The 26,945-nt window shown below is 37.9% G+C and overlaps 1 protein-coding gene across 3 annotated transcripts in view; it reads right to left on the bottom strand.

Moving 5' to 3' along the window:
• Positions 1–26,945, bottom strand: part of brinp2 (bone morphogenetic protein/retinoic acid inducible neural-specific 2) — a 190,794-nt gene that overhangs the window by 142,072 nt on the left and 21,777 nt on the right. The window contains exon 1 of one of the 3 annotated variants that reach the window (XM_044133143.1): positions 20,159–20,252. The exons of the other annotated variants lie outside the window; for them this stretch is intronic. The gene's annotated coding sequence lies outside the window, so the exon portion shown is untranslated. Of the gene's footprint in view, positions 1–20,158; positions 20,253–26,945 lie in introns of those variants that run through there. 3 annotated transcript variants of the gene reach the window in all.

Genomic DNA, 26,945 nt, shown 5'->3' with positions numbered 1-26,945 from the left:
ATGGTTTGACCATAACAAATTATCCCTAAATTTGGACAAGACGAAATTCATGGTCTTTGGGAACTGTTATAAAAATACTGAAATCCAAGTTCAAATAGAGGGGCGTAACTCTAGAAAGGGTTTTTGCTAATAAGTTCCTCGGTTTAATAATAGATGACAAAATCAGTTGGAAACCTCATATTCAACATTTACAGAGTAAACTCAGTAGAAGTATATCCATATTGGCTAGAGCTAGACATGTATTGAATGCTAAATCACTTCATATTCTATATAACTCTCTGATTTTACCATATCTATCATATTGCTGTGAAGTGTGGGGAGTTAATTACAAGAGCTCTTTACATCCGTAACCGTCCTACAGAAAGCGAGCCATTAGAATCATCCATAATGTCGGTTATTATGAGCATACAAACCCGCTCTTCATAATATCCAGAATTCTCAAATTTGACGAGCTTGTAGAATTTAAAATGGCTCAATTTATGTTCAAGGTATCTAAAAAGTTGTTACCTGAGCACATACAGAGCACGTTTTCTGAAAGAGAAGGGCGGTATAACTTAAGGGGTCACTCAAACTTCAAGATCCGCAATTTTAGAACAACAAGAAAAAGCTTCTGTATTTCAATTAAAGGTGTAAAGTTATGGAATAAGTTACATGAAGATTTAAAACAAAGCAATAGTTTAACTCAATTCAAAAGAAAGTACAAAGAGGTAATTTTCAATAGATACACACATGGGGACAGAAAGCAATAAGGTGTGTATTGAAGATAACAACTTGGTGTCAGGGTTTAGAAAGATAAACCAGCATAAAATGGGAAAATGTATAGGTAAATATTAGTAACTGTTACTTCTGACTGCCACTTTGATTTTGATTTCTTTTAATGACAGTAGGACTCTAAAGTCTCAAGTGTTTAGGGGTAGGAGTTTATAAGTTCTCACTTCTTCCTACCCCATTTTGAGCATGATATGTTAACTGAAACTAAAAATCTGTATTTTCTCTTCTTTCTTATGCACTTCTTGTTACTGTGCACTATTTTATTTTATTTTTTTTTATATTTGTATCATGTTCGAATGCCTACAGCAAGTATATACGGAAGGCGGTCAAATAAGACCAAAATTTGCCTTTTTATCCTTCATTAACAACTTTTTGTGCGGTCAAAAAATAAAAACTGCAAAACATGTCAAACACATGCTGAATGTTGAAATATGGTGGTGGCAGAATCATGCTGCATAGATCATATCAAAACAAAATCATGTATGAGAATGGCCTCGTCAAAGTCCTTTCTTAAACTCTAACGATTGTCTTTGGCAAGACTTAAAAAAATAACATTCACGTATGCTCTCCATCCATCTGACTGACACTGAAATATTTCTCAAGTAATAGCAAAAGTTCAATCTCTAGACATGTAAAGCACAAATACCCAAGAGTTTGAAGCTATAAGTGGAGCAAAAGTTAGGCCTAAAAAAATATTTATTAAAATAGACTGAACACAAATAAGTTCATGCACTACTTTTTGTTGTTCTAGAACAGGGATGCCCAAAGTGGGTCCTGGAGGACCGGTATCCTGCATGTTTTAGTTCTCTCCCTGGTGGTAGTAACAACCTTTTCACCATGTCAATGTTCTTCTTAGGCCTCCTAACGAGCCATCGTTTGATCCAGGTCCGTTAAACCAGGGAGAGAACTAAAACATGCAGGAGGCCGGCCCTCGAGGACCAACTTTGGGGACTTCTGATCCAGAACATAAAATATTGATGAAAACATTAAAGTTTGTAGCTAGGAAATGACAAAATGTTGAACAGATCAACGGGTATGAATACTTTTGCAAGGCAGTGTGCTTACATAGCAAATAGCAGCATTCAGTTTCCATCGCAGATCAATGTCCAATAGCCCTATCAGCGAGGATCTCAGATTTCTGCTTCACGTATCCACATCATCCCATTACACCGTCTTGCAACTTAAGGATGGGTTGCAACTGTTGGGAAATTGTGTTTTGAAAAAAATACTAATAATAATGAGGTTGAATATTTCTGCTGCCCCCTTAGCAGAGCAGGAGAATTATAACATGGGATAGTAATTTGCAGTGAAGATGAGCATCAGCAATATAACCCGGCTCATCAGGGAGTGCTCTCAGCACAGGACTGCTGACGAAGCTTTCACCAGGAATAGCTCGTGACTTGCAATTTAGAGATCCTTTTAGGATCGCACAATGTGACTGGCTCCAGGATTTCAAAAAGGCGAGGAAAAGAACGGGCTGATGGGATGATGCATGTGAATCCAACCTGCACAAACTGTGATTCTGTCCCTTTCAGAACCATTTTTAAGGTGAGAACTAAACCAACAACGAAATGAAAGACTACTGTGGCACAAAAGCAACAATATAATGACCCTGCTTTAAATCCCAGGGAACTAGAACGCTTTGCCTCAAAGAAAAAACTAAAATTAAATAAAATGTTTCGGTCTAACTAGTATAATATTTTTTTGGGATTGTCAAACATCTTTATTGTACAAGCAAGTTTAAGAATAAAGGTTTCAGGGCTTGATTATTTATTTATTGTGTCAGATTGCAGTTAAATGACAATACTGAGATCAAGATAATTTCATACAATAAGACATAATACAGTTCATGTCAACGCTATCAGCCCAGAGAGCCGCATTAAGTTCACTCCAATAACATCTTTCAGGATCACAGATAATTTGTCATGGTGCTTAGAGTTAAGCCAAGCATGTCATCGCTGGCAGTTTCACCTTATAACTCCATCATGAAGATGTTTGCTATGTTTTCATTAGCTCTAATCCGATCGGCTCCTTCCAACGAGGCCAGGCTTTCCACAACATTATTTCACTTAGCTCTCTCGGGTATCAACTTCATATATTTTTTTATGATACGGAGGCTGCGCTTTGTTTTCTTCCTGGAGCTGGTTTAGTAATTTATAGTAAAAAACAGCAATCAGCAGGGATTGATTTTTATATTCCAATAACACGCTGCTATCTTTGTTTTATTTGCCCATTTCACACCGTGTGAACTCCAAGAGGAAAGGTGTAGCAGGGAAAGGTGTTGGGGGTGAAATGAACACATGAGGGAGATCCAGAGATTGTTTGTTCAGACTGTCACATACACTCAGTGTGGCGCTCCAAACTGTGGGAGTTGATAGGTCCCCTGTTATCCATCCGTCCTGCATTACATCAGCTGCCACTGTAGCCTATAGCCTCCCCAAAATGTCCTCTGTGACAACCAACTCCCAGTTATGTGGATTTCTTTTGTTTCGGGCAACATGGCTCCGACACTGAGCTCACTTGTTTGGAGTTATGAGGTGCCAGCCTGGACTGCCACACTGCAAGAAGAGTCTTTTTTCCTGTGGATGTGGGGGTGTGGAAAAAAAAAGAGTTCCCTCTCAGGTGAGAGTCAACATAAACCTATTCTACTTTTACAGTCACATAGTCATTGCATAACTGAGCACGTTGCAAACAAAGCCAATTTAGATGCCTTAAAATCGGATTTAAATTACATCAATCTAAGCTTACGGGGAGTTTTCTATATTGCCTCTTGCTAGTAAACTGTGAAGGAACAAAATATCCACACAGAGAGAAAGCAATCTGAGAAAGAGGAGTACATTGTATCCTCAGGACATGCTCCCTCAGGATGTCGGTTTGTGTTATCGATTAGCTTTTGTGCTATTATGCTATTTTTAAATTTATGTATTGGCAAGTGTGCTTGAGTGTATGTGGTTGAGCAGTATTATATAGCAAAAATGAAACCAATGTAACTCTAGAAATATTGATAATAATGGGACAACCTGAGGTTTGCAGCTCTGCTCCAGGGAGCATTTTACTTTACTTTCTCCTTCCAAACAAGAAAATGTTTCAATCGTCTGTGAAGAGTACCGGCCATATGACGGAATATTCTTATAAATGCCATTTTACAGTTTTTATTTAATATTTTATTTTTAATACCTATTAATAATATGATTGCAACTTTTTTTTTTTACAGTATTTTATAAATAGGAAGGGTAGACATCAAAGTTGTAACGAAAAGGTAATAATTGTCATGATTCTAAATATTGATTTACAAATTCTGGCTTCCACAAAGACTCCAGTGAAGGTTTTACTTCCTCTCTGTTTGTCATTCTGTTTGTGTGCAGCTGCAAATGTAAATAAGTAATCTTTCTAAAAAGTGAGCCAGCTACCTGGTGAGAGATTTTATGGGGCCTTTGCTCTGGGCACCATAATACACACAACCACAAAGCTGTACTAGAGGGTTAAAAGCTAGGTTTATCTGTCCAGAAGACAAACTGGTGGTTCTGCAGTGAAACCTATAGCCTGAAGCTTCAGTGAATTCCTGATTTTAACTTGAAATAGTAGTGGAAGGGCGTGCTGTGGTGGCGTAGGGGATAGCGGGTTCGATTCCCGGACCCGGCGACGTTTGCCACATGCCTTCCCCCCTCTCTCTCCCCTTTTCCTGTCAGCCTACTGTCATATAAGGGACACTAGAGCCCACAAAAATGCCCCATGGAGGGGAAAAAAAAAAAACGAAATAGTAGTGGAAGTAGAGGAAACCAGTACTCGCCATTGGACTGTGCCACAGACGGTTGCTATGGTGACTAAACACTGACCAGTGAATACACATTGCTGTTTAAGCAACTATACAGATTTCTTTAGCAACAGCTACTCTTATCCCATCAGTGAAATTTGATAACAACAACTGAAATATGTATTTACTTGTTACTTTTAAATAAAGCATGGTATAAATGCATTTTGGGATTTCCTGTAGTCCTGGTAACTAGAGAGTGTGAGCTCAATCTAGCTTTTCTCATTAAGTGCAACTAAGGAATGGTGGATGTGGAAGAGTAAAGTAGTATTATAATATAACTGCAGAACTGAAATATACATATATGTGGCTGATGTCCAACATGGCGCCTTTTCATCTTAACGGGAAGCACAGATTCACAGGCACAAAGGTGCACAAACACACACACACACACACACCCACACACACCTTTATGAATCAAGTTAAAACTGTGTATATACACATCCTAAACCTGACGGGCATATCATTCATTAATCATGACATCTCTGGGTATTTGGACTCTCCGGGTTCACCATGATAGATGGCTGCAGCTACACTCCATGATGGGAAGTGTGATAGATGGTTGTAATGACAAAAAGCCACGCCTATCCACTTTTTTGCCCGAGAACAGCACAAAGCACAATGATGAATGATTTTACTTTACCAAACTTGATGAGGCCCAACAGTCACAATGTCACGCAGCAAAAATAGTTTACAGTCTGGCATATATTAACAACTGTCAGGAGTAAAACCCACTGTGTTCCTATTGTTTCCTAAGACAAAGAAAACCTTTAAACATAGAACTCATGTTATGTCTTTTGAGTTGTATGATTGTCACCATAATAAAACACTGATCATATTACACACAGAAGTATAAGATGGTTTATAAAGTTTTACACCTTCATCAATCTTTTATGACAGGCAGAAGTGATGACAGAAATGTACCAATGTATTGCTGATTAAAAGCAGAGTTTAAAACAGCCTTTCTTCAATACACTCGAAAGACGAATTTAAATTAATTATAAATTCACAATTATCTAGCCAGCTCACAACAAAACAGTGCTTCATCTTTGATAAGCCACGCCAATTTTACCAAGACTCCAGCCCATCAAAACTGGAACCTGCTGTAACACCTGTGTCTCTGTCCACAGGCAAGAGAGACTAACATCAGCAAAGAGTGTGAGAGTGTTTAAGAAACAAGAAGTTCCCCTTCCTAGGTGGCTGAAAACTGTGACGAAGATCAATCTCTTCCACCAAATTGGCTAGAAAAGAATATTCAGAAGAATTAAAGATTTTATTTAATTTTTTGAAATATAAAGACCCAAATTTCAGGTATGGTGATGGCTTGAAGTGTTTTCATCACTTCCAGATATTTCGGCTCATGGCTCAGAGTGAGTGGAATATTAAAAGACGACATTTCACCTCAAATTAACAGCTAGCCAGCTGAAACGAGGATTCCAGCTGGCTTTAAATGTCCCAATGTTATCCTTATTGACAAATTATGAACATTAACATCCATAACATTAAAATCAATCAATTTTAGCAAGCCCATTAGGAAAAATTAAAATGTTCAACCAGTATTTTGACAGAAATTACAACATGGTTTTACTGCAATTAGATCCCACATACATCACCGACAAATATTAAATTGTATAAAATTGGATGCTTTTTATTAACGTGTGCGGAATAAAGACTTTCCACAATAACTTAAAACTAATGCACTCTTGTAAAAAATAAAGACATGTGTTGTATTACTGGTTCTCCCCAACAATTAAAAGGTTTTAAATCAAAAATTAAAAGGCTAAAACTAAAACAAGATTCTTGCCAATGAGTAACTGTGAACTTCTCACTTACCAGAGCTGCATATATTAGTCTCAGAATTCAGAAGCACAAACATTTTTGTAATTGACATACTATCCTTATACAACCCCTAAAAAGATATCGCGGCACAGAAATGGCCAGCCTCCCCTGTAACTTAACATGTCACAAAACACCAAAAATCTTGTTTTGTAAACCAGAACCAGAAAACCTCACACTCTTTTGTTCACCATTCTTCAGTCAAGTACGATGCACGCTGTCAGACAAATGGAACTTTGCAAAAGTCACACATGTGCATGAACATGATCCTTTCAGACTGATACATAAGCCTCCATTACCACCTGATATGCAACTACAAATGACAAAATCCATGCAAGAAAAGAAAAAAAGGGGAATTCATGTCGATTCAATTATGCTTACACAACACTACGCCCTCCACCCTAGGTCCACCCCTCGACTGTTTGATTTATTCATGAAGGCTGATTAGGCTGCAAGGCCAGTATAGGCGGGTTACATCATTGTGTGTGTAAATTGCTGTTTGTCAGAGCTGCTTGCTAGATTTACAGCCCCTTAATAGGCCGAAATAGGAGAAGCGATGGTCGTTTTAATTAAGGAAGCTAAAATAGCCTCCGGTGCACTGATGTATATCTGTGGACAGTACAGGATGGTGGTGCCTAGTCAAGGGGAGATAGGTGTGTGTTTACATAGGTTTGCCGTCATTTATTTAAGGAGTCTTTCCTGAGCACTTTGCTTTAGCTGCAGAACACCTTTATCAGAGTTTCATGCTACAGCTTTGTTCCAGCTGGAAGCTGCCAAGCCACCTATGATCTCTGCTGGGCTTCTGCTGGAGAAACAGGACATTAAAGGTATATGCATACAGGAAAATAATTCAATTAAACTGCTTTAGTCTGCCTCATTTGGGAGTTTTTTTCTTGATGACTTTTAAAAATCCAAATCAGACAGATTATTGTTATTCTTGAGGGATCAGCAAGAAAAATAAGATTAAAAAAAGAAGCAAGGGATTATATGGCAAACAAATGAATAAATTTGCTATTTTTTTATCCTTTCTTAGGAGCATGGTTCAAGAAATAATAGAAACAACTTTTTTGCAATTTAACTACGGTACATGTTTTTATTTTTCATCTCTTGATCAAGCAGTATTTTTATTTTTTTATATTTTTACAATACTTAAAACTGACAACACCATAATAATTAGGAGCTTAACAATAAGAACAAAGTTTCATGAGGCACAGGTAGAACATTTCAGGGATATTTTAGGGGAAACGGGAAAAACACAGACTGGCCATAACCTTTCTAATCCAACTCCACTTGATTCTCATCTCCATTCAGTGCTCAGTCTGGGATTTCTCCCATTGAGCTTGACTTCTCCGGTTGAAGCAGGAGTTGTGAACGATGACGTCAATTTTCTGCACTGTTTTATAATTGTGGCCTGCCTGTAGTTTTAGCAATGGCAGCAGAAGAAGTGAACGGAGCCAATCAGTCCCTGGTGGACATTTGCAGGTTAACGTAAAAATGCACACAATGTTTTTTCTATTGTTTTTGTTTATAATGTAAGTATATAATTTTGAACTTTATCCAAATTATGTCCCAAGTTTTCACAAAATAATACAAAGGAAAAACTACAAAAACACCTGAAGGTCAGGAGTTTGATTATATATCAAACCTAAATGATAAAAAGTATAAGCATTGGTATCGATATTACCAATATCGATACCAATACAGCATGTAACTGGCCGTGTAAATTGCTTATTTATTTTTTTGTGGTCTCACTCCCATTTCTTGCTTTTTACAGTTTGAAGCTCTACTTTGAACCTTCTTAAGACTCCATAGTGCAAAATGTGATTTCTTGCCATTTTTCAACAAGTCTTAAAATTGTGATGAGGCGTTTATATGTGAAGGTTTCATCCAAAAATTAAAAAAAATATATAATGATAAGATGATGAAGAAGAATGCAAATGTATTGCATCGACTTGCGGTTTCCACTGTTAATCAGACAAATCCTTATAGATCATGTCTCCAAGCAGAAGTAGGCATGTTCACAGCAGAGCAGCTCCGCAATTTGTCTGATGATGTTTTAGATAAGAGGATTAATGGTAACTGTACAAATTCCTAACTATACCTGTATTACACTAGCATTAATCCATGAATTAACCCTGCAGTAAGACTAAACACTTAGTCTTCTGGTGGTGAAACTTTTTTTTTTCTTTTTTTGCATAAATAATTAAGGTAGGGAAAGAGATTCTTGGATTTTCACACACATTCAGTCAAAACTCACAGAAGGAGCATCCGATGTGTGTCTGGTCAGTGGAGATTTGCTGAGAGACGTTTGCTATTACATCTAATATATCATGTTTTCTGCTGCAGTTGAATAAAGAGTGCTACTATTCTAACAGGCTGCCGGAGTGATGTGATCACAAGTGGACATGCCAAGTACACACTCAGGATGGACTGAGGATACTTTCAAGAGGTCATTGCTTTGGTCTCATTCAAAAATGGTCTACAACACTTATGACAATAAATCCCTCTGTACCACACAGGAAGGCCACATACATAACTCAAGGCCAACCCAAGCAGATCAGGTCCCGTCAACTGTTTACTCTTTAGTTTTGTGGGAAAAAAACTTCCAAACTGGAGAAAAGCAACATTTAAAGTTGTGCTTTACACATTTTGCCTCCTCTATATGCCTCTTATATTTTTTATGAGGGTTGCTACATAAAGAAATATGCTTTCTTTGTCTCTTAGATTAAATATAATAATTACATATGGAAGAAATTAATGTGAAGCAATGGTGCAAAACAGAAATTTGTTGCAGTCTCTTACAAGGATAATATAATCCTTTCACTCTCCAGATATTTTTGTTTTTTCACAACTTGAATAAAATTACTGAGATATTTTCAAAAATAAGTACAGCTTAATTAAAGGCAAACATTTGTAGTTCTTGCAGATTTGTGTACATCCACCAATCAAGATTTGTGGTCAGACCTGCAAATTTCACATTTTTTCAAAAGAGTATTACAAATTTTAAAGGTAAAATAATCCTAGGAAGATAACTAGGCCAGCACTTTCTGTTTCTTTATGTTGTCATTAAAATATTGCCTAAAAATAATGAAGTATTAAAACTGGCTCAGAATCTTCTCTAATACATGCAGACACAATACACACAGAGTTGATATTCAATAATTTGTGTTTTAAATGATTTTTTCCCCTTAATCTTTAAAGGAAAAAAATACATATTCTTTGATTAAGCATGTGGTTTTATTTCTAAGCTTGTTGCTTCCTGAGGAAATCTTCCTGAGAGTACGCGCGTTTGCATGTGTGTGTGTTTGCACGGGGCGGTTCATTGGAAACAAAAAGGCTGGCTCTTCTGCATTATCCTCTGCAGATAAAAAGGCGAAACATGAGCCCATTAAGGCCTAAGGTCTTATCTATTAGGTAGAAACAATCTCAATGACCTTTCTGTCTTTGCTAATTTCACACAATAGCCTGACCTTTAAGCCGGCCTGACGCAGACATGCGGGTAGTTAAGGATCTTTGCCGCAACAATACTGCTATATTCTGCCCGCCGCCAACAAAGAAGAGTTTAATTATCTCCTCTATTATTATCCAGCCCTTGGTTTTTCTTCCTTACTCACTTTCTCTCAGTGAAATATTTGTTAAAAATGAATTATTTCATAATGATTGTAATTCAATATCCCTGACTGTTTGTACTTAATCTAAACTGAGCACCACATTATGTCTGCATTGAATTTAAGATGCGCTGCGGCGCAGTGTTTCTGATCAGCTTCTTCAAAGGATGAGGCGATGGACTTCGCTTTTCAGTTATTATTTTGTTTTTTGCATTGTAGACTGAAAGCAATGTGCATAATCTTTACAATGTAGCCATGTCAAAATACCCCATCATCTACAGTTTGCTGAGAAAAATAAATATCTGTAGCGTTTACTTGAAATAAGCCCTAGTGGATTTGTGAGAAACCTGTGGCTTTTTCCGCTGCTTGCTGAGATGTAGGTCAGAGGATCAATGGCACCCTCATGACTGTGCAGTAAAGGCAAATGCTACAGGCAGCAGCCGCTCAGTTGATCCTGTCATAAGACTTTTAAAAAGTGAAGAGGTAAACATGTTTCTGTGGACAGGGAGCGGCTACTGCAGAATCTGCTCCAAATGTTTTCATTTCATTCCAATGAGCATCAATGGTTTAAATAATCCATATTAACATAGAAGAGAGAGGATTAATATGAGAAGAGAACATATTCTTGCATTTTCCACAGACACTTACTCTACAAAGCATCCCGAAATCTATTATCTCTCTAATTACTAACATTATAAATACGAAGCATTTCTGACAGATCCATAGTAAATCAATTCTTTAAATATGAAACATGAACATTGTTAGGTTTCAGTTCATGTGAAAGACCTACACACTAAATCACACAGTATGTGACTTTAAAAAGGAAATTAACCAATAAACGTGCATTTCCGATGCAGAAAGCTTTTCCAAAGCTTTTACTTTGGTATCTTTTGGCATTTTTTAAATGTCAAACTTAGTCAATTTTGTTAAACTAAACGGTGTTTACAGTGCTGACATCTACTTACACACTACATAAATAAAACAACCTTATTATAAATAATAATAAATCGATCCTTCGAAGTGTGGATTTCATCTTTCCGGTGGTTTCGGTGGATTCAGAAAGACAGCTATTAGCGGCGCTTTTAAAGATTTAAACCGGTACGATTTAAAATATTTACCAGAATTTCTGTTCTGAAATACCAAAAAAATTTAAGTATTGTGTACCATCAAACAATTTTAAATTTGAGATGATTTTAAGTTTTGGGTATGTTTGCTCCTTTAGGATAACTGAATGTTTTAATCGATATAAAGCTGTAGTAACAAAAAACACCACTGTAATCTAGTCTAGATCCATTCCCTAAGTTGTAAAATGTAACTGCTCTAAAAAAGAAAAATATCGCTTTTCATTTTTGAGACAGTGACAGAACCCTCTATTTGTGAATAAAATTTAAACAGGAACTGTAATTTACCCCAAAGTGTAAATGCACACGATAATGGCCGGGGTAAAATAAAAAAAAGTCTGGAAACGAGAAATGTTGAGAGTAGCACAGTGAAAATGGACCTCTAGGCTCAGAGCTGGACCATAAAAAGTCTAATCTCTTAATGTGTATGGCAGTCCAAGAAAATGTTTTCGGTGTGTTCTTGTTTCATAGTTTTCTAAAGATTTGAAAAACAAAATTATCAGTACAGTATTTCTTTAAAATCATGCCACATTTTCATGCACGTTTGTAAGCACAAATCCTGGCCATTAAAGGAGGTTCTGTCACAAAATGGGCAATAATTTGTGAATTCAGTTCATATGACTCAGATATCTGATGCAAAAGTCATTATTATTGATTACAGACTTGTATATTCTTTTAAAATAGAAAGCATGGCTCAAGAATGTAGAATTTGTTTTGTCTCCACATGCAATGTTTAGCATTTTGGACATGATAGACGTAACTTAGTTACACAGGCATGATACCTGGAATAGGCGGTGAAATTATGATTCATATATTATTGCTACATGCCATTGTGAATTTGCACCAGGACCATTCTGGAAAATGTGTACAGATGAATGTGCACAATATTATATCCACACAAAACAAGAAGAACAAAGACCTCCGACAACAACAGACACGATGCTGGAGCCTGCAAAAAGAGTTGGAGGACTGGCTGAACAGGCAGCAGAGTCTCAAGAATGTTTTCTGTCCTCAGGTGCCTGACGCCAGCCAATATTGTGCCAGAAAAACAAAGAACGATCCAAAAGAATATTCTTTATTTGCCCTCACAATAACATGTAATGTTAAAAAAAATATATTGCTTCTACTTTCAGTGCTTATTTTCCAGTGACTGAAATGGAGGAAGGGAGGAAAATAAGGTACAAAAGAAAGGAATGAAGGTTGAAAGAAGAGGAGGAAAAGTAAACTTCTTCACTTTAATCTAAATTGTGGCAAAACTTTTTAATTACAGTCTGGGGTTTTGTTGTTGATCTTTCTGTGGTATATTGAAAACTAAATCAAACTTAATTACAAATAAAGATTTGCAAAGCGCAAGATATGCAAGAAGGTAAGATCGCAGCAACCCTGAAAATTCAAGTGATATTATTAAAATGTAATAAAAACTTTTTCTCTTTTTTTTTTCTATTGAGGAATTAATGTGGAAAATGTTCACATTGATTCCCACTTAAAACGTAAAGGTCAGACTAAAGGCTCCCAAACTGAACACAGACACTCAGGAATGGTGTATATAAAAACTGACAAAAAACTTTTTTATTCTGATACCCACTGTGAAGCATGGAGGTCAAACTGTCGTAATTTCGGTTTGCTTTACTACAGCTGAAAAAATGTAACCTCAGCTGTGCAAAACATTAAAGGTGAAGCAAACCTGGACCCGGCAACATGAAAATGACTCAAAACACTCCAGTAAATCCACCAAACCCTGGATTTCAAAGTCAGTGTTCCTCTTGAGCTCATTATGAGCTGTGTGGTGTCCGTGAGTAGGTCCTCCACGGAAAAACATCAAAAATCTCACAGCTGTAAGTGAGGAGTGGGCTACTCTTTTCTCAGAAAAGAGGCTTCCGGACTGCCAGAGACTGGCTTCAAGAAGTGTCTCACTTAAGTTATTTCTGCAAAAAGCTCTCAGGAAATTGGGTGTACAAACTATTTCCACAATTAGAACTGGGATTTTTTTCGTCAATATCTTTTATTTCACATTACTGTATAAGGTGTGCTAATAATTTGTACTTTAAACAATGATTTGATTTATTTTTTTTTTCCTAACTCGCTGTTTAATTGTTTCCCCTCTGGAATTTGACAACTGAAATTTTCTGTTTGTTCCTGAATGCACCACAAATGAATACACCAATGATTTAGCCATTATTGCACCTGCATCTAGAGTGCCAATTTCTTTTGTAATATAGATTCAATCTGTCATTTTATTTTAAAAAATGTATGTCATCAAAAACAAACTTAAACGCTGCAACAACATCAATAATCTTGTATAATCTGACAAAGCTCTCAACTCGGTACCGAGATTTTTATTTTTATTTTCTTTTATTTTAACACCTCCCAGTTTGGAAGTATCTGAAATCTCTCTATATCTACTCACTTCTCAAAATCATTTGTGAGTCGCTGTCATTCAAACGTTTTCTTCCAATCTGAACCATAATACAGACTTTGTTTCAGCTTAATGCTGAGCAGCAGTTGTCTCCTTCACTACTCCTGATAATCTGCCCATTTGATTCCCCTCAGCAGCTTCTTTACAATAACAGAGCAGAGGCTTAAGGATGACCGTAAACTGAGCCCCCTTTTCCTCCATGTCTTCATTTAATAGAGTAATCTGCTCGGGCCTGCCCATGAGCCCAGTAAGCCAGTTGTGGACTCAAAAGAGACGGCTCACTCAGGATAATCAAATGAAAAAAAAAAAAGGAAGTAAAGCATTTTAGACTTGATTCAGATTTTGCCACAAAAGGGAGGTGGTTTGCAAACTTTTGTTAGGATGGGAGCAAAGACAGTTGCCAAAGCCATTAGATCGCAGTTCGCTTTGTGCCTAATCCTAACCAGGCAGATGTCTGCCTGTGCATGGAGGAAGGCAGGCAGATGAGTCACATGGCCCAGAAAAAGAGAAAACTGAAGTTTTTGAAAGGGAAAATAGAAACACATAACCACTTATCCTTGCTGTCTGTGAAAAATATGCGCAAAGACACGATTTTTGTGTGTTTCAAATGCCTGATGTGTTGAGCCCTCAGTTTAGATGCTGAACACTTTTGTCGCCTCTCTCCCTCTCTGCTTCTTTTATTCCCCCCTCCTCATGTCTTCTTCTTTCCATCAGACTGTCTTCTGTAGCTGCTTTTGCTATCATGAACAACAGAAAAACAAGTATCAAATTGTGTCACCATATATGCTCGTATTATCTTCAAAAAGGGAAGGAAGTGAGAAATAAATCTGGAAAGAAGTGAATGAAATTTGTGGAATGTAACTTTGCAGTTCGAATCCAAACAGTGACTTCAATGCAGACAGGTGGAGATTGGCTGCGTGTGTGTTTGTGTGTGTTGTGAGGAATGGGGAGTGAAATGGTTTTCTATTTTGGATACTGTTATTTCTTCTCCTATAGTAATCATTTGCGCTGTATGAAGTGTTTTATTTTGTAAACCATCTGGTTTTTGTGGTGGAGTTTGCGAATCAGATTAATAGCTTCATCCCTGGATAGACTGTGTTGTTCGATTGTTCATTAGCCTTTCTAGCAATAAAGGCTGATGGTGTGTTTCCGTTCTGTGTAACACCAGAAGGATTTTTGACACCTGGGAGCTTTGAGATCAAAAACTGGAAGACAAGTCTGCATCATTTTCCTTAAGAAAACAGGCAGAAATGAAGATGTCATTGACAAAAATCCACTGAGAAGAAATGTGAAATGTCTGCTGATGCTGTCTGACTACCACCTTCCTTGACACTTGTTCTACACTACCGCGCACCACCACACACTGTTAGACATCTGATAAGAGTGGTAAAATAAATAAACAAATACGCACTCCAAAGCTCACTATTAGAGAAATAAAACAACTAGTGTCATCTCAGTGTCACCATTCTAAACATGGTTAACCCTGTGTGTCGTTTGTTGAAAATTTTTGAGCGTTAAAAAAAGAAAAAAAAAGAAGAAATTTCACTTTTGAAGTAAACTGATTCTCCGATATTTAACCAGCCAACAAACATGTAGAGCTAATTGTGGGAAAACTGGACAGTTCCAATCACTAGCCGGTACTGATGCCTCACAGATGAATACCTGAAGTAATGAAAAGCAAAATATCAAACCTTACTCCATTCCCAGGACTTAAGACTTAAAGTGCACCAATGGATCTCTCAGATTCTTGGCAACGGTTTATATTCATCTCCCTCAGACTGAAGAAGGGCATCTAATCAGCATAGGATTTCCATACCTGCCTTCTGCCTCCGCTAATCTAAAGTACATCACACATCTGGTAGGGCTTTATTTCAAGAGTCCAGAAAATAGATAAGGCACTGACAAAGACGGAGATAGCGTTAATCCCCAAGTGACGCCAGGTCCAAAGGAGTACGCGCTGCACAACAACGGGGTAATGAAGGCTCGGAGGCCACAGCTAAGCCATGCTAAAATAGAGGTGACAGGGTACAGAGAAGGGAGCGACAGGAAAGGAGCAAACAAGAGGGGGGGAAAGAAGGTGGCAGAAAAAAGGAAGATGATAGATGAGGAGGCATGAGGAGAGAAAGTGAAGAGCACAGACAGAGAGAGTGCAGCACAGGTGAATAGAAAGGAAAAAGTCAGGAGGACATGTCAGCGGGAGAGGTTTCAGCTACATCATTACAGGGATACAGCGCTGCTGGGCTGCACAAGAATGGACTTCAAACATCTTAGGGCTGCATTTGCTGGTATATTCTACCGCAAGAAGAAGGAAGGCGAAAAAGAAAGCGAGCATCCATCAAATATTCTTAATTTCTGATTAATGCTGCCCTAAAGATTGTGTCCACTGTCAGTGGCTAATAACTTCCTCAAATAAATTCAATTCAGTTTATTTACATAGTGCCATTTCACAATAAATGCCATCTCAAGTTACTTGGCAAAGCCATATAAATACATTTTGATAGATGAATTGCTATTTATTCTAGTGGCAACACGATCCCTTCTCTTACTCATTTTGTGTGAAAAAAAATCCAATTTTTCAATTTCTTCTAACAAGAAAACTAAATTATACGTACAGCAAAACAATCCCAAATCTCCAAAGAGCGTTTGAAGGAACTAAGGTCTTAAATGACATTAGATTGCAAAAAACATTTAACTGAAAACAATAGCACACCTGCAGTAAGGGGATTTTGCTGTCAATACCAAGCATGATGTGATAACAAAATCCATTCAGGAGTTAATTAAATTTCATACAAAGTTAGAACAGCTATGTTTTCCAATTACATGGATTCTTGGATAACCCGGGTTTGCTACAATCAGGCTTGCCAGTAGGGGAGCTGTTAAGCTGTATCAAAAAAGAAAACGCGGCTGCTGACTACATGCACAGCTACAGAGCTACATTGTTTCCCAAGCAGCGTGTCTGAGAAAAGCCCCCCATTCACGGCCTGTGTCTGTCTGACAAGGACTAAGAATGACAAATCTCTTCAGAGCTGCACCTCGGTGACAGACCTGAAGAAAACGTTTGACTCGAGTGTCAAATATTTGAACTCCTTGAACTGTCAGACAAGCTGGTGATCTATCTCGCAAGACAGTCTCCAAAGTGAACACGTCACACCAGTGGGAGGATAACAGAATGAAACCTCTGATGTCCCCCCCCAACACACACACACACACACACACACACACACACGCACACACGTTTTATATGTTTCTTTGCATACAGCCCTGTGAGGTCCAAAAGGATTTAATTCGCTTTGGTGGAACAGAAATTAAACCATGTTTGCACCTTCATTGTCTAAGGAAGAAAGAAAGAAAGAAAGACCTATTTTATAAAAAAAAATTCTTTACCTCTTAGCATACTATACACTAACTAGCCACTTTATTAGGTACACCCAGCTGGTTGGACTCTGGTAAACACAACCCGTCTAAAATGTTGAAACAAAGCTGGATGGATCCAAGCTTTTATGTCACAAATGTCAAATCCTGACAAGACCAGAGAACGGTTGTAGCTGAAATCAAGATTCAGGAGACCAGAAGACTTCTTTTTTTGTTTTCCCAATGTGTCATTGTCTTTGGTGAACATGTGCAAATCGTAGCCCCGATTTTCTGTTTAAGCTGACAGCAGCGTGGCCTTGTAATGCTACAGTTCATCGGCACAAATCAACGCATCAGTGTGTCGTGGTGACGGTATTCCACAAAGCTGGATCTACATTTTTTATTCGTCTAAAACCAGTCGGCCCATTCATTTCTGATACCAGCTGCTGCTCACAACATATTTGTTCTTTTGCGGCTCATTCATCGTAAGCCCGAGAGTTTAAACACCAGCATGTGTGATGAATGTGGTGAGGTACCTGTAATATTTTCTTTAGAACTTCACTTGGAGCAGCTAAAAAAGTGGCGGGTCAGTTCACAGACATGATATGTTGCAATAATATTACCTTACTTTCTTTATTTCCTTTTAGTAACATTTTCCAAATATCTGTCCCAGAAATTTATAGACTGATTGCATCAGCACAATAAATCCATTTCCACTGGCAGTCAAATTAGGAGAGAAAGGGCTGAGTTTTTACTCCTTTATTTTGTTTTTGTGAGTCCTATATTTATGATCTCACTGACCAGTCAGCTGGATTGCTTCAAAGCAGTTGCACAGTGGATTGTCTTGTCTTTCATTAGTGAAACGTTACCTAAGATGTGTTCAGTGTAGTTGCATGAACAAAAGGTTTCATTTCCGGTTTGTTCTGGTTACCCATTGTACCTCATAACTAATGTGAACAGCATCCCTGCAGCCGTCCACACAATAACCTTGAACTTCTTTGAAAATCTCAATTCACTTAATTTCCTACATGAATCATAGATATTATATTTGAATGCGTGGACTGGCTAATGTGTGCATAACTAATGAACATGTCTATTAAATGCGTTTATGGATTCGGAGATCGATATTTTTTTCTTCCACTGGCCAGCGTTCTGCTCTGTTGTGCTCAGTTGTTATGATGGCTATGGGATAATATTGAAACCTTTTTTGCAAACCCACTCGATGCATTAGCAACTGTACTCATTTTGAGTAAAAAAATTGTTTAGGAAATCAATGCAACATAACAAATCCATGCTGGAAAGTGTTGCAAGTTGTGTGCAAGAACTTCCACAACGTTGCGAGGACAAACAAAGAATCACTCCCACGTTAGCAACACACTGTTTTCAAAAGAAATCCAACCAGAGAAGAAAAGTGCCTCTCTGGTTGATTGTAAATTACAAATTTTTTTTATTCACTGCCATTTATGTGTTGAACTAATTCACTGAGAAATGCACTCCACATCTTACATGATTAACTTGTAGGTAATTAACTAATCAAAAGAAAATTATTGTCCATTACCTTTAAAGAATGTTGCTCTTACTTAAATGGTTTCAATAAAATCCATGTGTTTTTTTTGTTTCTTTTACATTGCATTTGTCAAATAGCAAAATTTTTCGAGATGTCAAAAAAAGTCTGTGACAACCTGGAAGGGCAACCTAAGTTATAAGTGGAGAACATTTCTCCTTATGGCAGATAAAGGTGGAGGGTTAACCAGATCCCACTAAACCTCACTCTAAGTTTACTCAAATGAAGCCCAATCGCTAATGTGCCTGATAGAGGCATCAGCCTGTAGCTCTGTTTTGCCAATTGAAATGATCAATTGTAAGGATGCCATCAGATTGCAATAAAACCACATATATACTCTAGCAATGTGGAGCTCTACATTTACATCAGCCATCATAGTTTAATTACAGAAGAAATGAAAGGACTGACACTGTGACTGAGGATGGGTCCGGATCAGAATATTCATGCGCTCTGGCCGTCATGGCACAAGCACCTACGCCATCAATTGAGCATTTGTGTAGCTTAGAGCTGCGACAGCTTCAAATGAAGCTGCTACTGCCAGCTCGCAGTCAACCTATAATTAGCAGAGATGAAAGAAAAAAAAAAAGTATTTAAGTTTAAGTAGCAAAAGTAGTGCAAACAGAATTACTACATCTGCTGAGCAACAGCTGCTCACATTTTGTGAACTAGCAATTTCTCCACAGCTGCCACGATGGAGGTTGTGCCTCATAAAGCCCCTTTTATTTTCTTCTCTTCAGCTTGACAGCTGACATCAACCCCCGAGGTATTACTTTATGACCCTGGGACGTTTCCAAACCACTAAATGTGTCGCATGAAACCGTCAAAGATGCCACGGTCATATTTGCAAGTGGTGAAAAAAGCGACTTTCTTAAAATCAAAATGTTAAAGCAAAACAGCGGGAGAAATTTGCAGAAGTGTCAACGGTTTAGCTAACTGTTGCGTAAGCCTGAACGTGCACAGATCCAATCAGAACTTGAAAGCTCTATTATAAAGCCAAGCTGTCTGTATCATTCAAGTGTGGGAATGCATCAGATGCTGTTTCAGGAATGTCATCATCACAATTTATTTTTTTGCCTGCCACTTTAAAGATATACAGCTGAAACCAGATTTTTACATACATAATAAAAAAAAAAAAGAGTTTTTTTTTCCCCACACACTTACCTAAACCATTTCAGTTTTCGGTAAACTGGGATTACCAAAATTTACCCCAAATTATAACTGTAGTGATTATATTTTATTTATTTTTTCAAATTCAGACGTTACCTTACAGAATGACTACTGTACCTTTAAACAGCTTGGAAGAACCCACATTGCAAAGTTATGCTTTAAGCCTGAGTTTAGTTCACAACATTTAAGCTAACTGGAGGCACAGCTGTGCATATGTTTTAAAGCAACACCTCACATACAATGCTTTCTTTTTCTTTCAATGCTTTCTTTCTTTTTCTTCATGAAAAAGAGTCAGGCAGGATATAGGAAAACTAATATTGGACCTCCATAAGGCTGGCTCATCCGTTTTCATACAGTTTCCATATGCCTGAAAGTGCCACAATTTCCTACTCAAACATCTCTGTGTAAGTATAATCAGCTTAATGTGCTCATCAGCCGAAGAACAAAGTACTGCGACCTCGAAATAATGTTTGCTGAAGCTGCTTAAGAGTCTTTACAACAAAACTACTGTACCTCCGTGGTAGCCACGTCGACGACTTGAAAGCCACTTTTCTGAAACTTTCACATGCATCCCTTCTCCAACACATTTGAATCAAATGAATGCCTTTCTACCAGGCCTCTGCAGAGCTGAATGACATGTTGATGCCAGGATTTCGTTATTTGATTCAGGTGTGTTGGGGAGGGATTCATTTATAAGGCTGAAAGGCAGAAATCACCCTTCCAACTGCAAAGTACAAGAGTAACAGCAACAAGTGGGGAAGCTGTTTTGCTTCAGGAGGCCCTGGCACTCAAGAGCAAAGACCAGTATGTGAATATGTCAAAGCAACATCTCACTTACTCCATTCCCAGCACTTAAGACAAAGACCCAAAACCAAGTTAAGATGACTTGACAACATATCAAATCCATGCTTCAGAGTTACTGTCCTAAAGCTCTCATCTCAGTGTCATGGAATATTTGTGGGATCAGTTAAAAACATGTGCGTGAGCAAGGTGGCCTCCAAAACCAGTTCTACCAGTAAGAATGGGCCAAAAACCCAGCAAGATGTTCCTTTTTGCAGCACTAGTGACCTTTATTCATTAGGAGCTGGACAGGAAGAAGGGCAGAGAGCGAAGGAGTAGACAAGCAGAGAATGACCCGGGGCCGGAAATCACACTGAGGACAACAGCGATAATGACTGCAGCCTGTGCATATGGTGCACCTGGTCCACCACTGAGCTATGTGCAGCAAACTACTGCCAAAGGCAGTAGTAAAGTGTATGACTCAAGTCATACACTTTAAAAGGCAATTTTACCACATACTAAAGACATGTAGGTCAACTTCAGACTTAGAAGAAAGAGATAGATCGATACCTAAAGTAATGTTTTATTATTCTGGTGAATAGCACAATTTTCATCAGATTTTATGCCAAACAAAGACGGGGGGGAAAAAAAGTTCTGTATTCATGCAGTGCATGTTAATATTTGTTTTCAGTTGCATGCACAATGCTTCTGCTGAGAGTTGCAACCTTTGCCTGAGAAGTGTCATTAGCGTTGCAGTGCTGCTAATCTGATGAAAGTCTGTGCTTTTCTTATTACCTCCTCTAACGTCCCCAAAAACAGCAAAAGTGTATTGGAGTGACTATGCTTTAATACAATATTCAAACTCTCCCATGATGCTTTTACATTAGGGAAATAATAAACCCTTTTCCTGGAGCTGCTTCTCTCCCCTTCGACAACTGTTCTAGCCTCATAAGAGAATGGGAACTGAGCTTAATCATCAGACGGGGAAAGATTCCCCTTAAGACCTGCCAAGAGAGCATATTGTGTGACTCGTCCCCCTTCCACAAGGCTTGATATTTAATGCATATAGGTGCCGCAGCAGGCAGTGATGGATGGGGGGTAACAATGAAGTTGACATGCCGCTGGCAGAATGCAAGGCCGTCAAAACAGACTCACGGTCTGTGAGCCACATCCCATGCAGGGAGACAGAGGAAAGATGGTGAGAGAAAGGCGAGAGTGCAAAGAGAGGTTGGTGAAAAGTGTCCGAGTGACTGAAAGCAAGAGAGACAGGAAGATGGGGAGGAATCAGGGAATCTGTTTCTGTCTGCGTGTTTGCTGTGAAAGATGGCAGCGGATAAAAATGTACTGACAGAAGTACAGCTTGAGACAAAGAGCAGATCCACAGTGGCGTAAGTGATAAGAGTCAAATTAATTATCGCAAAATGCAATTTTTTTTTTTTTCTCTGATCATTTTTCTCTGATCACCCTGATCAAAGGGTGAATGACAATCCAGATAACCTCGAGACATTAGGATTAATTCTTTACACTCCACTAAAACTGTGACACAGAGGCCACTTAGGGTAAAAATGAGACAGTGGCCAGAAATACTTTTAGAGCAAATAAATAAATACCATCTTGTCTGCTGTCATGACAGGTTTGCATTTAACAATAGTCACCCCACTGTTGTCAATATGGCAAGGGAGTTTCTTGCCATATTTAGCATCATTTCAGACAAAAACAAAAACAAAAAACAGCATTGACAGATCAGGCTTCTTAAAGATCAGTAATCTGCAATCAGCCAGAAAACTGCACCAACAGTTTACAGCGAAGCTTGAAGTTTCAAATCGTCCACCCAATCTGATCAAACTTTAACTATTTTGCACAGAAAAAGTGTGGAGATGGTTGAGACATACTCCAAAAGAAGTACAGCTGAAATTGCACGTAAGGGCAGTTGTCCAAATTATTAATTCAGAGGGACTTAAAAAATATTTATATACATTTGACAATTTTTAGGCTTTTATTTCGATTTTATTCAATTTCACAATTATGCATCACTATATGTAAATATAGGGAGACATAAAATGTTCATTAAAATGTGCCCCAAGGTTTATGGTTCTGAAAAAAAACAACAACAAAAAAAAACAATTGAACTGAAATATTCAATATTCCACTCATTTTCCACTTACTTGCTTAAGAGCAAGCATTATAGGTGCAGAGGCCTTGAGAATTAAAAGGGTCATTACACGTCTAAAGCTGTAAACAGTAAACCACCCAAAGTGTTTTTGCATTCGTTCTCCACATCAGCAAATCAGACCTCTGTTTCTAGCTTGCATAAATCTCCTCTACATGTCAGGGCCTAGGGGTTGCTCTTAGTGGACTATTCATCAACCTGAAATCTTTAATGTAGCACATCTTGCAGAGAAGTATTTATTCTGTAAAACACAATGTGTGCCTGCATAGTGACGATATGCTCACCTTAACCTTTCGCATGATGTCTGACAGGTTTGTAACGTTGTTAAAAATGCATGGCTGGTAGTTGCATCTTGTCAAAATCTTCCTTCAAAGTTGCTGCGGAAGTGGATCCTAATGTACTATTTCCATCATGCAGGAAGTGTTTCAAACACTCTCTCTGTGGCACGCTATATTTCTGTCTGCCTCAGGAAATTAGTACACCAAGAGGAGCTCCAATTCAACTATAGACATTTTTCTTGCAGTTAATTTTAGTCATTTCCAACACATATTGGATATGTCCAATTTTAATAAAACCTAAAAGGTTCTTTTTTTTTTAGCATTGCCAGAACGTTAGATGCTAAAAGCATATAAAGTGCCTCCTATAGGAGGTATTTCGACCTTGCACACTCTTCTAAAGTCTTTCTGCAAAAATTCCACATTTAATCCTCGATACTAAGCAAGGGCTGAGATTTTTTAAGTAATTTCTGTTTCCCTATATACATTTCTGATAGAAGGGTAAGTGACTAAAACAAAATACAATGAAAAATTAGTTTCACAAACAGATTATCATGCTGTACATTAGTATGATTGGATTATTGAATGCTTTGCATAAACATGGCTTCCAAAAAGTTTCAATTTCAGACTTTCGATGTTCTTCCAGACTTGAATATCAAGAATTTTCTTATTTCAACATTCTAGACATTTAGGAAATATTTGATAAGTCTGGTTTTCTGAATGAATCTAAATTGGCTCAATTTCAGATTGTATAAAGCCTCTCAAAACACTAGTCTACATTGGAGGCTGTTTCAAGACACACAAATATGCATATATTATGTAACAACAACAAAAAAAAACATAAGTAAAATTGTTTTTTCTTATAGGCAATTTGTGCTCAACCATCATGAGAATGCGAAATGCAATCCAAACATATCATATATATTGCTGCTGTTGCCGTTATTGATGTAGCTCCATGTGATGGTGTGCTATGAATCAGGAGCTTAAAAGCTCAATGGCAAAAACAATTGCATCAAAGCCAAATTAAAATTGAATGGTACTAAAAGAGATTTATATGGTGTTTAGTGTGGAGCGTATTCTTTTTGTGTGCAGATGCTGTGGCTACTGCGGCATCATGTTCACACTCACAAATAGTCCACTAACATTTCCTTTTGTTAAAGATTTCATTTGTTTTCCTCCTCAAAAATGTGACAGAATTTTTAATTAGCTCTACGTAAACATTTAGCACACAAACACTTGTGCAGGACAGTGTTTCCACTCCTTCAAAGGCTACAAGCTAAACTATGTTTGTGTTTCAACAGTAATGAAAAGGGCAAGAGAGAAACTTCAAAAGAGCAAGGAAGGACTGCAGTTTCAGCTGTCGGAGTGTAGGAAACGGATAACACCACACTGGAAGCCGTAATTGCAGATACTTGGCTCAATATTTTGTTGGGAAGACTGACAGTAAAGACTGATGTATCAATGAGGGCAGTCGAGAAACCTGGGCTCCAAATATTGTAAACTCCTTGACAAAAGCAATAACAATCACACGATTCATGATTATGAATACTGACTTCTCCTCCTTGAAGGAAGCCAATGATTGACTAAAGATTAGCTGCTCAATAAGAGGAAATGACTTGAAAAACATAAATAAGGGATGGGGACGCGTTCCCCATCAATCACCGCTTCGGGTCTTCATTAACACACTCCTACTTTTGTGTCTTAGTGCGGAGAAAGTGTGTGGGTGGGTGTTTTTGACTCCTCTAAGGACCATTCTTCAGTCCATTGGTCAAATTGCACACTTCAACCCTTCTCATCAACTTTAAAACCTTCTGAGAGCCGATACACCTATCAACCTGGTCAAGGAGACGTGCACACCCATTTTCATATTTAATATGCTCATTACCTTAGTCAAGGAGAGGCAAACGTCCTTACTGTGCCCCGGATTTTGCCTTTGCTTTGCCAACGGGGTGCTCTTGTCTGTATAATAAATGTTCCTACTACACACATCTACAGACACGTACAGTCGTCTAAAGTCTAAAGAGAAATAAATACATTCATAGTCTTCCAATAGTATGATTATGAATAGAATTTTGATTCAGTTCATCCCCCAATTTGAAATAAGTTCAAACAGGCGCATGAACTATTTCACATGACTTAATCATACTTTACTATCCAGAACAATTGCTGGTTAACTTAAGTTACTGCTGGGTCTTTTGGCTGAAAGAAAAGCCAAAGTCAGAAGCCATCACCTTATGAACTTGGATGTCATAAGTTATTTGTGCTGACATGTTGTCTTCAGGTCAGTGACGGAGGCTCATGTCTGCAACTTAGATGCCAAACTGCAAGTGGAAGCAGACAAAGGGCTGGTCAGAAATTAATAGAAGGATTTTATTACTGTTATGGCAAAAAAACATTTTTTTCCATTTATTCTTATTGAGAAATATATGACTATTTTTAAAATTTAATTTGTCAATAAAACATAAAGAAAAAATATATTTCATTTCTGACTTTACATTGCTTTTACACAGTTTTTCTATCATTAGATTTCAGTATCATTTCCTATCAGAAACATTTTTGTTTAATGAAAATACTACAATTTTGGGCTGTAAAGCCAAAACACCTAAAAATTTCTGTCATGTCAAACAGGATAGTGTTGCACATAAGCTTTGTTCTTGTGCTTGTTTACCTTCAGACCTACTCCCACTATTATAAAGCTAACTATAAAACAATCTCACAGGCTATACAGTTTGAGACCTCACTGTTGTGTTTTTGTAATATTTTGTGTGATATTGCATGGCGTGACCTCGGGCTGAACTTTCTGGTATATCCACTCCATTGGAGAGCTTTTTTTTTTTTTTTTATTCCATTTGTGAAAAACATCTCTCACTGTAGAATAATGGACATTTCTTCTCTTGAAATGGTTCTAAGACCAATTTCAGAATGGGCAGCAATAACTACATCCTTCAGATTACTGCTGATGTCTTCCGCTTTGATGCTGTGTAACACTCAAGTGAATGCTCCAAAGTAGCAAGCTGCCAAAACTACTTTATTATAGAGATGCTCACATCGGTGATCAGTTCATTAGCCACCAGTACAGGACCTGACTGGTATGTACCACCATAACATTTGGAATCTTTTTCAAAGCACCGTTCCTTTGTTTTTATGTAGTTTTTGGCTCGATTTATGTAATTTTCTTGTTTCGTGCTCGACACTGAACAAATGCACCTAATTTGAAGGCCTGGAGAATTTTGATTAACAAGTCCAGATTCAGGAAGTTTAGAAATGAAGAACAGTGCAGTTACATTTTACCACGTATAGCTGTAGGCTTTGATCAATAGGTAATCCCTGATGGTAACAGAGCAAGAAAAGGTCAGTGAACCCAAGCCAGATAAAGACCCATGACACACATCCATCCTGACGTGCAGTGGCAAAGACAGAAACACAGAAACAGCAGGGGTCCATGATATGTTCTAATGCATGTTGAAAGCTGCCTATCCAATTGTTACAACTTCCTAGGACAGCCTCACCAGCTCTACTCACATTTTAATCGATTTTCCTTCGTAAGATGTCTTGAATTTCAGTAAAAGTGTAATGCATCACCTGGAACTCTGCCGGATATTAGAACCGAATCCCCTAGAGATCTTCTTGCAACATTTAAGTTAACTTAAATTCTACACCTGCACAGTTTTTCCAAGAGACCAAGCACATTTAATGCTCAATTTGAAGGACAATGAAGAAAGATTAAATTTTTTTCCTCTCTTAATTGTTTTATGGTTACTGATAACAGTCCAAAACATAAAGCCAATCAACAGAGAAATTGGGTTCGCCGGACACAAACAGCCTTCTTTATTATGCAAAAACCCAAATTCTGGAAAAGAAACTGGGGTGAGATGAGGAGACGAGAGCATAAAATATATCTGGATTATCAGAAATGAGTGGTCAAAAATCCCTCTTTCTGTATGATATGGAGGAGCACAAATCCATTTCGTCTCTGATGAACGAAGGCTGCTGTGAAGCAGGAGCTTTGGTTTGAAAACTAAACAAGTGACTGACAGCCAAATGAAAAAAAACCTCAATTCTAATTTTATTCAGG

The sequence above is a fragment of the Gambusia affinis genome, linkage group LG12 (assembly GCF_019740435.1).
Source record: "Gambusia affinis linkage group LG12, SWU_Gaff_1.0, whole genome shotgun sequence".
Taxonomy (NCBI): Eukaryota; Metazoa; Chordata; class Actinopteri; order Cyprinodontiformes; family Poeciliidae; genus Gambusia; species Gambusia affinis.
Note: the sequence above shows the minus strand (reverse complement) of the source record. Positions and strands in the feature narration are given on the sequence as shown.